At 45.3% G+C, this 13,342-nt stretch overlaps 1 long non-coding RNA gene across 2 annotated transcripts in view; it reads right to left on the reverse strand.

Annotated features, from left to right (window-relative positions):
* Window positions 1–13,342, reverse strand: part of LOC130190478 (uncharacterized) — a 77,215-nt gene that overhangs the window by 41,654 nt on the left and 22,219 nt on the right. The gene's annotated exons all lie outside the window — the stretch shown is intronic.

Genomic DNA, 13,342 nt, shown 5'->3' on the forward strand with positions numbered 1-13,342 from the left:
TAAAGCGACAGTGTGCGTTGCTGTGGCGCTCCCGCACGCCACAATGGCTCCGTAGGGGCGACGGAGGCGAATAGTTAAATCGCACCGAGTTCTGCAAAACAACCAGAGCGATACAGTTCTTGCCCAGTATGCAAATCGGCTACGGGGTTGGGGAAAATCTATTGTTGCCAACCCACATTCGAATGCACAAAATGTACAGACACATACACACTGTTAATCTTCCTCCATCTGTGCAAGCTGCTGTTGGGTTTGGTCGCACACAGACACACACACACACACACACACAGTCAAGTCATGCACCCACAAGTGGAGGCAACCAACAGAATCGAGGTCCGTCCTCCATTTCAAGAACATTTCAAGAACAAGACTTTCAGTCAACCTTTTTATCTGAATGCCTTCCATTGGCCGGCTGAGTTTAAAGCCCACTTAACCCCGTGGCACCACTCGTCCGTACATTTACAGTAAATGGGTCCGGCAGGTGCATACAAAGGTCAGACACTCCCCATCTCGCTCTCACGGAACTTTTATATTCAATTTACCCGATGAGCACTCAGACCCACCAGGGGCCGGGTCTAAATCATTAGAATTGGGGGTCCAGAAGTGTTATCGTTGTCTTGATGGTTGTTTTGCTCTCTTTATTGCCGTTTTGTGCGTTTAGGTTGTCATTTTACATTGGTGTGTCGTAGTTTTGTGTCTCTATGCAGTCCTTTTGTGTCTGTGTGGTCATGGTGTGTCTCTGTGGTCATGTTGTGTCTATGAGGTCATGTTGTGTTTATGTGGTCATTGTTGTGTCTATGAGGTCATGTTGTGTCTATGTGGTCATGTTGTGTCTGTGTGGTCATGTTGTGTCTATGTGGTCATGTTGTGTCTCTGTGGTCATGTTGTGTCTATGAGGTCATGTTGTGTCTGTGTGGTCATGTTGTGTCTGTGTGGTCATGTTGTGTCTCTGTGGTCATGTTGTGTCTATGTGGTCATGTTGTGTCTCTGTGGTCATGTTGTGTCTATGTGGTCATGTTGTGTCTATGTGGTCATGTTGTGTCTCTGTGGTCATGTTGTGTCTCTGTGGTCATGTTGTGTCTATGTGGTCATGTTGTGTCTCTGTGGTCATGTTGTGTCTATGAGGTCATGTTGTGTCTATGTGGTCATGTTGTGTCTCTGTGGTCATGTTGTGTCTCTGTGGTCATGTTGTGTCTATGTGGTCATGTTGTGTCTCTGTGGTCATGTTGTGTCTCTGTGGTCATGTTGTGTCTATGTGGTCATGTTGTGTCTATGTGGTCATGTTGTGTCTCTGTGGTCATGTTGTGTCTATGTGGTCATGTTGTGTCTCTGTGGTCATGTTGTGTCTCTGTGGTCATGTTGTGTCTATGTGGTCATGTTGTGTCTCTGTGGTCATGTTGTGTCTCTGTGGTCATGTTGTGTCTATGTGGTCATGTTGTGTCTATGTGGTCATGTTGTGTCTATGTGGTCATGTTGTGTCTCTGTGGTCATGTTGTGTCTCTGTGGTCATGTTGTGTCTATGTGGTCATGTTGTGTCTATGTGGTCATGTTGTGTCTCTGTGGTCATGTTGTGTCTCTGTGGTCATGTTGTGTCTATGTGGTCATGTTGTGTCTCTGTGGTCATGTTGTGTCTCTGTGGTCATGTTGTGTCTATGTGGTCATGTTGTGTCTCTGTGGTCATGTTGTGTCTATGTGGTCATGTTGTGTCTCTGTGGTCATGTTGTGTCTCTGTGGTCATGTTGTGTCTATGTGGTCATGTTGTGTCTCTGTGGTCATGTTGTGTCTCTGTGGTCATGTTGTGTCTCTGTGGTCATGTTGTGTCTCTGTGGTCATGTTGTGTCTCTGTGGTCATGTTGTGTCTATGTGGTCATGTTGTGTCTATGTGGTCATGTTGTGTCTCTGTGGTCATGTTGTGTCTCTGTGGTCATGTTGTGTCTCTGTGGTCATGTTGTGTCTCTGTGGTCATGTTGTGTCTATGTGGTCATGTTGTGTCTCTGTGGTCATGTTGTGTCTATGTGGTCATGTTGTGTCTCTGTGGTCATGTTGTGTCTATGTGGTCATGTTGTGTCTCTGTGGTCATGTTGTGTCTCTGTGGTCATGTTGTGTCTATGTGGTCATGTTGTGTCTCTGTGGTCATGTTGTGTCTCTGTGGTCATGTTGTGTCTATGTGGTCATGTTGTGTCTCTGTGGTCATGTTGTGTCTATGTGGTCATGTTGTGTCTCTGTGGTCATGTTGTGTCTCTGTGGTCATGTTGTGTCTATGTGGTCATGTTGTGTCTATGTGGTCATGTTGTGTCTCTGTGGTCATGTTGTGTCTCTGTGGTCATGTTGTGTCTGTGTGGTCATGTTGTGTCTCTGTGGTCATGTTGTGTCTCTGTGGTCATGTTGTGTCTATGTGGTCATGTTGTGTCTCTGTGGTCATGTTGTGTCTCTGTGGTCATGTTGTGTCTATGTGGTCATGTTGTGTCTCTGTGGTCATGTTGTGTCTCTGTGGTCATGTTGTGTCTATGAGGCAGGGCTCCAGACTGCGACCAAATGGTCGCATTTTGCGCCTAAAATTAGACACAGTGCGAGTACATTTTTCATCAACTCGCGCATGCGCGACCAGTAAATTAGCAGATTTTTTTTTTTTTTTATATTTTTGTTGCTGACAAACTTGTTCTACACTTCAGCCCACTATAGTTAGCGGTAATGCCTGAATGACTGGTTTGCTAACCGACATTAACTCCAGAAGAGGAAGAAAGGAGACGAAAACCGAGAAGAAGGCTGGCCTGTGTGTGAGAGGGGGGGGGGACACAACATGACCACATAGACACAACATGACCACATAGACACAACATGACCACACAGACACAACATGACCACATAGACACAACATGACCACATAGACACAACATGACCACATAGACACAACATGACCACACAGACACAACATGACCACATAGACACAACATGACCACATAGACACAACATGACCTCATAGACACAACATGACCACATAGACACAACATGACCACATAGACACAACATGACCACAGAGACACAACATGACCACATAGACACAACATGACCACATAGACACAACATGACCTCATAGACACAACATGACCACATAGACACAACATGACCACACAGACACAACATGACCACACAGACACAACATGACCACAGAGACACAACATGACCACATAGACACAACATGACCACATAGACACAACATGACCTCATAGACACAACATGACCACAACATGACCTCATAGACACAACATGACCACATAGACACAACATGACCACATAGACACAACATGACCACAACATGACCTCATAGACACAACATGACCACAGAGACACAACATGACCTCATAGACACAACATGATCACATAGACACAACATGACCACATAGACACAACATGACCACAGAGACACAACATGACCTCATAGACACAACATGACCACATAGACACAACATGACCACATAGACACAACATGACCACAGAGACACAACATGACCTCATAGACACAACATGATCACATAGACACAACATGACCACAGACACAACATGACCACATAGACACAACATGACCACATAGACACAACATGACCTCATAGACACAACATGACCTCATAGACACAACATGACCACATAGACACAACATGACCTCATAGACACATGACCACAGAGACACAACATGACCACATAGACACAACATCACCTCATAGACACAACATGACCTCATAGACACAACATGACCACATAGACACAACATGACCACATAGACACAACATGACCTCATAGACACAACATGACCACAGAGACACAACATGACCACATAGACACAACATGACCTCATAGACACAACATGACCACAGAGACACAACATGACCACAGAGACACAACATGACCACAGAGACACAACATGACCTCATAGACACAACATGACCTCATAGACACAACATGACCACAGAGACACAACATGACCACATAGACACAACATCACCTCATAGACACAACATGACCTCATAGACACAACATGACCACATAGACACAACATGACCACATAGACACAACATGACCTCATAGACACAACATGACCACAGAGACACAACATGACCACATAGACACAACATGACCTCATAGACACAACATGACCACAGAGACACAACATGACCACAGAGACACAACATGACCACAGAGACACAACATGACCACAGAGACACAACATGACCTCATAGACACAACATGACCTCATAGACACAACATGACCTCATAGACAAACACATTCCAAAGGCGGGGCCTTGTTAACTGAAGTGTGAGAAGTCGAGGTTTGCACATATACACCCTCCTGTCCACTTTCTCCTCTTTTCACTTCCAATTTCTGGGAAAATACATTTGAAACAAATACTGCAGGAACAACCCCGATCCAGGAGAACAGACGAGCGCTCGGCAGACGGACTAATTCACCGGCAGCAGGAAACGCAACACGAGACACGTCGACATTAATCTGATGAAGGAAGACGGAACAGAGCGGGGATCGGTCTAGTGACGTCCAATGTATCCAATTTCTCTTCAAATATTGGATTGAAGACCTTTCAGGAATCAACGATTTTTCCAACTGTCAACAAGATGTTTTATTAACAGGTATTGTGTGTGTATCCAGAGCCTTCTGGGCCCTCCAGTCTGAGCCATACAACTGACAACTATTACAGAAATCGATGGGGTCACCGCTGCACTGTGGGAACGTGACAAATGAAATCCCAGATCACAGTGAATGAAGTCTTACATCATCACAGCCATTTGTAGTTCAAAGCAAAAGCATTTATTTGTTAAAATAACCAGTCAAGACGGTTTTGAACCATTAAACGATATAAACAGGGTTCATACATATGTTGACCAATGGATGGGTGTCCAGGACTTTTCCAGGACTTCAAACCAAATTTCCATGACCAAACATTTTGGAAAACTCGGCGTAAACATGAAAAAGTGAGAATTTTATTAATTTAAACTAACAATGAGAATTCCAAAGCATGCCGTATATAACCTTAAATGACTCAAATGAATGAGAGACAAGAGTTTGATTAAAAGAATAAACATCTACGTCTTTTCAGCGAAGGTGCGTTCACTTGCAGCGCGGAAAATGTGCGAGTATGAAAGAGCGTATGCCGGCTTATATTTTGAGCGTTGTTTTTTTGTAAAGCATATTCAGTATTTAAAACTCTGTGTGAATGCAAATATGAATAAAACACATTTCCAGGACTTTTCCAAAACATTTGGGATTTTTTTTCTCATGACTTTTCCAGGCCTGGAAATAACCATTTTTGAATTTCATGACTTTTCCAGGTTTTCCTTGACCGAACGGACCCTGTATATATTTGTGACATTTTTAAAGTAGGAGTGAGTTGTTTTTCCTTCTCTTGCGTCTGCGGTCTCGTTTCTGGCTTCGCGGCGGCGCTCTGCAAACACTCGAACGCCTCGGCTTCGGAAATAAATCGGGGGCGAAGGGCATCGCGCCCTCAGACTCCAGGTATGCGTCCCGTGAGACGAAGCCGAGGGAGCATTACAGAGTGTTGTTGTGTAGGTGTAGTGCCTATACATTTCAAATTGGCCCGTGAAACAATATAGTTTTATTTTTATTTAAGTACCAATTTTTGACCTATTTTACAGGCACTGCTTTTTTTCCATTTCAGCATTTCTCACGGAAGACGTTTTTTAATTTACTCGTAGTGGGGGTTTCAGGGCTGGTTGGTCGTTCTGTATCTCACCCCTGAACTTTGACCTTTCGAGAGACGAGGCACAAAAAACTAAATAGAGAAGAGATCCTCCAGGCATCAATAAACGAGTTGTTCTCATTGTTTCTGGGCACGCTGACATGTCTTCCTACCAGAGATGGCACATTGACCTGGAACAGAAGGCATGTGTGTGTGTGTGTGTGTGTGTGAGCACAGTCTCTTGGCTGAGGCTCAACATTGGCAGCAGGTAGTGATGAGGTCATAAAGTGCTCGTATCTAGGGCTTTTCCTTTCTTTCTTTCTTTCTTTTTTTCCCCCGTGTAACTATTTTCCTGCGATTTTGGACGTGCATGGCATTTGGATTCCAGAAAACACCCACCAGCCCGCCTACACACAAGCTGCAACAGCAGGTACGCAGCCAAGTGAGTTAGCGTGTGTGTGTGTGTGATACCTTCTCCCTAAGCAGTGCAACAATAGAGCGTATTCACGAGACGTCAGCATCTCAATCGCGCCATCTTGGGGTCCCACTTATTAAATGTCAGAAGAAGTTGACCTGGCTATCATGTCCGCTGTTTGATTATGCGAGAGCCCAGCAACCTCATGTCCTTCTGCATTTCCAAAGAAAGATTTCAGCGGTTGGAATTGAATATTCGCAACGCTTTTTTACCTGATTTTACTCGCTCAACACTTTGTGGTTAATTCGCTAGTTACCAGCACATAGCCCGGTCACATTCCTGTCACAGTTTTCATTTCCGCTATCGACCATGGGACATTAACAACTATTTCTGCGTTATACTTGTTGTAGAAATACCACATCAAGCTCCCCGTGTCTGGGTTCATATATGATCCGTAGTGGCACAGCTCCGCCTCCAGGACGAGTGTCTGGATGAAGCCGCTTCCAGCTCCTTCAGGACCAGCAGTGCCTGGCTGGCCGTGCTGATGCTGTTCCCATGTAGCCAGTGTTTTATTTTACCTTGAAATGAATCACAGAGTAAAGGCAGACATCGCCCGACGGAGTTGCCATGCTCATGGCTTCCTCCCAAGTTTCCATCCACAGTTCATTTTGCGCAAGTGAAACATTGATTTTCGCTCGGCGAAAAAAGCAAAAAGAGATTATTGACGAGAGTGAGTCAATGGAAACGTGCCCACAACCCGATGTGTCAACAGAAACACATGAGAACAGTCCTAACGCTCAGACGCCGAGTGAAGCCGAAGTAGATGCATGACAAGTTGAAGTAATAGCCTCTTGTTGAGCTGATAAACCCATATTCTGAATCATTAGTCCCACATCCAACAATGAGGCACAGAACTATAATCACAAGGCACGCCGTTCTGAACTGAAATCGTGTCTCCTTCAGGATATAATGGTCATTTCTAAAGAAGAGCGGCATTAAATAAAGCAAAACAATGCCGTGGAGGGACCCCAACATGGCCGCCAAAGGTTGTTGTGGTCACGTGAGTGAATACGCTCGATACTATAAATCAATTATACCGGGCTGTGCCAGGATTACCGTGGCTTTATAATACGGGTAGATGAAATCAAGCATTCTGATTGGTTGAGAGTCACGAGGTCTACTTTATTCAGCCGTAATGTCCTACAGCTGTTTACATTCATCTGAGGGTTCCATATCAGGGAAACTCAAAATAACAATAACGGTAGATGTCGTCAGTTCAAGCTTCACAGTTACAAACATGTTTCTGTGAACTTTGATATTTTGGGATGACTTTAGATGAGTGGTTAGCCGAAGAGGAAACTTCAGGTGGACGTCATGCTACTAGAGGGAATAAAGGAAACGAGACCTATGAAATGTGGTGCAACAAAAAAAAAGACTGTCAGCCAAATGAAGGGGGCGATTAACTGCTTCACCAACTGGTGTGAAGAGAGATGAGGAAACCAGTAGACCTGAACATTATATTGAAATATATTATCAGTGTTGTATTGTCCTGGTTTCAAAAGCTGCATTGCAGTAGAAAACTGTTTTGGAAACACTTTGATGTGTCGCAATGTGGCTCGAGGTATTTGGTCAATCTTGAGTTTCAGCCAATGAGAGAGCAAGGAGGGGAAATTTGGGGGCGGGGTCGATGGAAGTCAAAATTGAAACTTGAAATTGAAGAAACTTCCATTCTGATGTGCTGAATTCAGAAAATGTCCAAACTAGGGCTGTGAAATTTTTAATCAAATTAATCACAGGTTTCTGTGGACATATTACCGATATTCTCGGTATATTTTATTGAGAACATAAAGATTTATGACAAAAGACGTATATATATATTTATACATTCTTTTTTTATTAATAAAAAAAACCCAATGGTGCTGCAACTCAGCAGTTATGTGGCTCAGACACGACGAGTGTGGCTCAGAGGCGACGAGCTGCTCTGCTGGTGTGAGAGCGTTCACGTGGGCAAAGGAATACAAACATGTCAGATAAGATACCGACAGGAATGAGAGTGAGCTAACCCTCTAATTAACCGGTCCATAAGCTCAGAATCAATACCCAACCCCCCCCCCCCCCCCCCCACACACACACACACACACACACAAAAAGATCTGTGCTCTAACAGTTGGTCTTGCGAATAATGAACGGCAAGTGAACAAATTAATTCGCTGTGACCTCCGAGCATCAACATGCGTCTTGGTGCAAACGAGCTTTATGCTTTCAATTAAAAATAAATGAAACACTTATTCGGTTTGAATGGATACTTTTTTCAAAAGAAACGAGTTTGTACCAAGTGATGGAATATATGATTATATAGAATAAATAAAAAGAACACAAAATCAGTACATTATGATGAATAACTTTAAACCGTATGTGATTTATACAAAATTACTACATTGTGTGAGATAAATGTAAACGTTATATTTAGAAAACAAAATCAGTACGGCATGAGAAATAACGTTAAACCGTATATGATTATATAGAATTAATAAAAAACAATGAATCAGTATAGTATAAGAAATAACATTAAACCGTATATGATTATATAGAATTAATTTTAAAAAACAATAAATCAGTACAGTATGAGAAATAAGATTGGGGTGATCAGTCAAAACCAACGTGGAGGAAATGTCCCCGTGTTGCAGACTCACTGTCAAAGACGAGGCCAGACCTTCGAAGCCCTGAACACAGACAGACCAGATGACCTCTGACCTCACGCCACACGGACATACGTTACACGACAAACGAGCCACGGCGCAGAGACGTCTTTCTGTGGGCGGAGTCCTCAGATATGCATCTTTCCAAAGGGTCCGCATCACGTGGCGAGAAAGCCTCCGTCAGCAAAAGCAGGCAAGCTTAAAATGATGATACCTCATTAAAAAAATATCGAGATTTTACGTGTCGCCCCCCGAAAAAAAATGGTTTGAAGTGACCACATCTGGTTCAAATCTATAAATTCTGCGCCATGACTGATTGACCAGAGACCACATGAACACCTTGCACTTGGAGCCTTCATTTACCCCCCCCCCCACCCCCCTGTGGAGCCTCCATTGCCCTCCCCCCCCCCCACAACATTGGTAACACATCAATGTTGACAATAAACGGAGCGTCGGAGGGAGGTGTGCCATCATGGCGGAACATGTTTGATGGATGAGGCCTCGGCCCTCTCACAGGGTGAGTGTTAACCACGGGAGTTTAAACACATCGAGGTCATCCTTTAACTGGCGTTGAAACAAACATCCAGGATTCACGAATCAGACAGTTTTCAGATTCCAAAGGGAGCCGTGACCGAACTAGAACGACCTTCTCGCGTTCGTTCGCCTCCTCTGACACAGATTTGTGCGAAATTGGCATAATTGGCATCTTCATTCTTTAAGTTTCTCGGCCAACAATGTGTTCTGTGAGCTCAAAATGACCCGTAATCTAAAAAATTCCGGGCATTCCTGAGATGCCACGTTGTCGAGAACGGACCGGACGGACACGTCGCCGACGTAAACGCCGCGAGGCGTAATCCCGCGAGTCGTTTGCTAATTCGACCGTCTCTATGCCGCTGAACCCTGCGATGAAACGTCGTAATATAATAGAAGAACATTACGCGTGATGAGCCACGTGAACGGAGGGGAAAGTTTCAACTTTTTAAACGCAACATTTACCCAAATAAATAAAAGGCCTTTTCCCAGAGACGCCATGAAGCTGCAGTCTGAATGGAGCCGCGGTAAGTGGGCCATGAGGGCCGCCGCGCCCAGCGCTCACCGGCAGCCCGTGAAAGACGGCGCCTTTTCACGCCGCCGTCTTCAAACGTCCTTCCTCTCTCCGCTCATCGTTAAAAACTCACTGAACCCGTCTGGGTTCTTCTGATCATCTTCTCCAGTGAGGCGCCACCGACGCACCTGCTGCCCGAGCACACGCACACACACGCACACGCACACACACACACACACACGTCTTTTTTTGTAAAATGCCTCTGAACGCTGTTGAAAGGAACGGGGTGAGGAGGGCGGGGGGGGAGGGGGGTCTTTAGAAATGGCTGCCACACCCAGATAGAGCAGATAGTGGATAGTGAAGAGAGGGTGTGTGTGTGTGTGTGTGTGTGTGTGTGAGTGTGAGAGAGGGGGGGGGGGGTTCTTGTGAATTAGTATTCCGATCATGTCAGGCTGGTGAGGCGTGGAGTTCGTTATCACGGATTCTCATGACGCTTCTAAATGTTTTAAATGTATTCGAGGCTGCGTCTGGAGAGCGATTGAGATGAGACCCTCAAAGCGACATCGATTATTTCTCCGTGCGTTTCTTCCTCTTGCCACTCGGGAGCCGCGCCACAGACAGAGAACGGATGAATCGGCGGCCTTCTCCATCTTCACTCTCCGGTTCCAGAGATCTTGGCGGAGCAGAAGAGATTCACGAAGGAGAACAGCCGATTCTCTTCTTCCCCCGCAGGCCGAAGAGCGAGAAAAGCTGCGGTCGACGCATCGCCGGACCGATCCCACGCGACCGGTGTATCGCGAACGCTGACACACACACACACACGCGCGCACATGCACACGCACACAATGAATTCCAAGCCGATAACAATGATTGAATGCACATGTTGACGTCTGCAGCCAGACGGCAGAACGGACACAGAGTCGGCCGAACCCGAGCAACCCCGGACGTAAAGCTGATGAATGGATGAGCGCTCAGAGAGAGGAGACAGAATGACCAACAACAACAACAACATCTCACGTCTAATTGATGGAGTTCATAATACTCGGGTGTTAAGCGATGAGTACTACCATTAGATAAGCCTTTCATAAGGGAGGCGCCATTTTTAGAAACATGTGTTGTCTCTGTAAACACAAAAAATAACTAAATAAATGATTTAAATAATGCTAAATTAAATATGTGCATAGATATATTCACACACACACACACACACATGTATAATGTATCATCCCCCTTGAATGTTAATTTACTGCCACTGAACACATGATGGCCCGTGTGTCCAGCTCCCGGTGACGGGTCTGATCGGCTCTCCGCTGACCTTCCCCCGTTAAGTCAATGAAACACTTCGTTCCTCCAGCGGGACGCTTCCCGCCGTACGATGTGACTCGTCGAGGGCAGCGGAGGTCGCCGAGCGTTGGTGGGCTTCTTATCCAGCCCGACGTCTCTTCGTGCTCTTTATCTGAGACGAGAGTCAATATTTGCCGGCAGGCGGCACGGGGATCATGCGCCGATATCAGCGAGGACAGTTATACAAGCGGGCCACGCGAGGACACACACAGCGCGAGGACACACACACATACAGCGTGAGGACACATGAAAGTGCACATAGGAATTCAGGACATTCGCTCGTGTCAGAACAATGCGCACACACACATACTTAAGCCGGTGTTTACATCTCTGCACACACACACACACACACTATGGGTGACCTTGGATGCCATGGGCCGTGCCAGCAGCTGAGTCAAGAACAGGACCAGGGAGGAGGGCATGGTAGGGTAGAGTGTGTGTGTGTGTGGGGGGGTTCACAGCAGAGAGGAGCCAAAGTATGAACGGATAATTTGGAGGGAAAAAAAGAAGAACATTTTGAGGACTGTGGGGGAGAGAGAGAGAAATCCAGCAGGAGGAGATTGAGTGGAGAATGACGGGGGAGAGGGGAAGGGGGAGGATGGCATGGGGGAGGGGGGGGGAGGGGCGTGAGTGGGGGTGTGAAAAGCTATGTATATGGTTTTCTGGGAAACGGCCTTTCCTGCAGTTGCATAGCAACCAAACCAAAGCCACGAAAAACTGAACCCTGTGCAAACTGCCGAGACTTGAAGGATATACCACTCTCTGGCACTCAGGCTGAACACCCCCCCCCCCCCCCCCCCCATTGGAGAGAAAGAGAGGGAGAGAGGGAGGATGTGGTTAGGGGGAGACAACAGCTGAGAGAGAGAGATGTGGAAGTTATAAAATCAGAAGAAGCTGATTGGTCAGAGAGTATTCTCTAGAGAAGCACCGATCAGGTTTTTGGTGCCGATCACCGATCACTGAAATCAGTATCTGCCGATCCGATAATACCGATCACGGTGTCGATTGAAGCATTCTATTTATTGTGTAGCATTATTGCCTAGGACTATGAGGAAATACATATATAAAGCAACTCAAACATTAAAGAAATTACAGATTTCTTTAAACATTTAGGACTTTTACTTTGAAAAATGTCCTAATTGATACATTAAAATTGTTTGATTGCTATTGTAGGGGATTTCAGATATGTATGGAACATGTCTGCATTATTCATTTCCTGGAACTCTTGGGGAAATCTATATAGAGGACTTTTTTTAACATACAAAAGTCTGACTTATTTTTATAAACTCTTCCTTGGTCCAGTAAAAATGTTTTAATGTTAGCATCATTTACGCTAAAACTCAGAAACGATCTATAAAGATACCAAATCAGTTAATTGTTTACTTTTATATGTTAGTGTTTGATTTGTCGACATCTTATTTTGAAAAACGGATGTTGTTTCACGTGGTTCTTTCCGCTAACTTTGCAAAACCGGATGTTGCCACTTAAATCCTTCCGCTAACTTGATCAAAACCCTCTTAGCTCCGGATCGAATGCGTTTACCGTGAGCATCAGTCTATAGGGGCAGACATGTGAGAGTCGGCTGAGTTGAGCCAGAGATTCAACTCGGGGGACGGGGACGCCGCTCGGTGGTGAGGATCCTCTGACCTCTCACTCTGCGGCCCTCGCCGGCGCGATCGTCCGTTGTGCGCGCGATTGAAACGTCTCTGATAGTTTTTCTCGCAGATGTTACGTCATCTGATCGGCCGTTTTGAGAACGCCGATCAAAACCGATAATGGGAATATCGGCCGATATGGATCGGCGCCGAACAGATCGGTGCATCCCTAGTATTCTCTCTATTAGCATTCTCTCTATCTTGGATGACATTGAATTGAAGCTCTTTAATAAACGGAACAAAGGAAGTTTGTTATATCAAATGACGGCACTCGCCCTGAAGCAGAGGATTGTTTTTGTTTGTGTGCTATACGGCGAGTTAGCTCCAACCAAACAATCAGAGTTTCAGAAAATAAACAAACACGTGGCACAGAGAAGTCGTTGTTCCATCAAAATAACTACGAGACCCGACAGGCTGCACTTCAGGGGCCGGGCCCTTCAGGTCGTTGATATGCTGCTGTTGTCTTTTCTCTTTAAAAG

The sequence above is a fragment of the Pseudoliparis swirei genome, chromosome 24, assembly GCF_029220125.1.
Source record: "Pseudoliparis swirei isolate HS2019 ecotype Mariana Trench chromosome 24, NWPU_hadal_v1, whole genome shotgun sequence".
In the NCBI taxonomy this organism is placed as follows: Eukaryota; Metazoa; Chordata; class Actinopteri; order Perciformes; family Liparidae; genus Pseudoliparis; species Pseudoliparis swirei.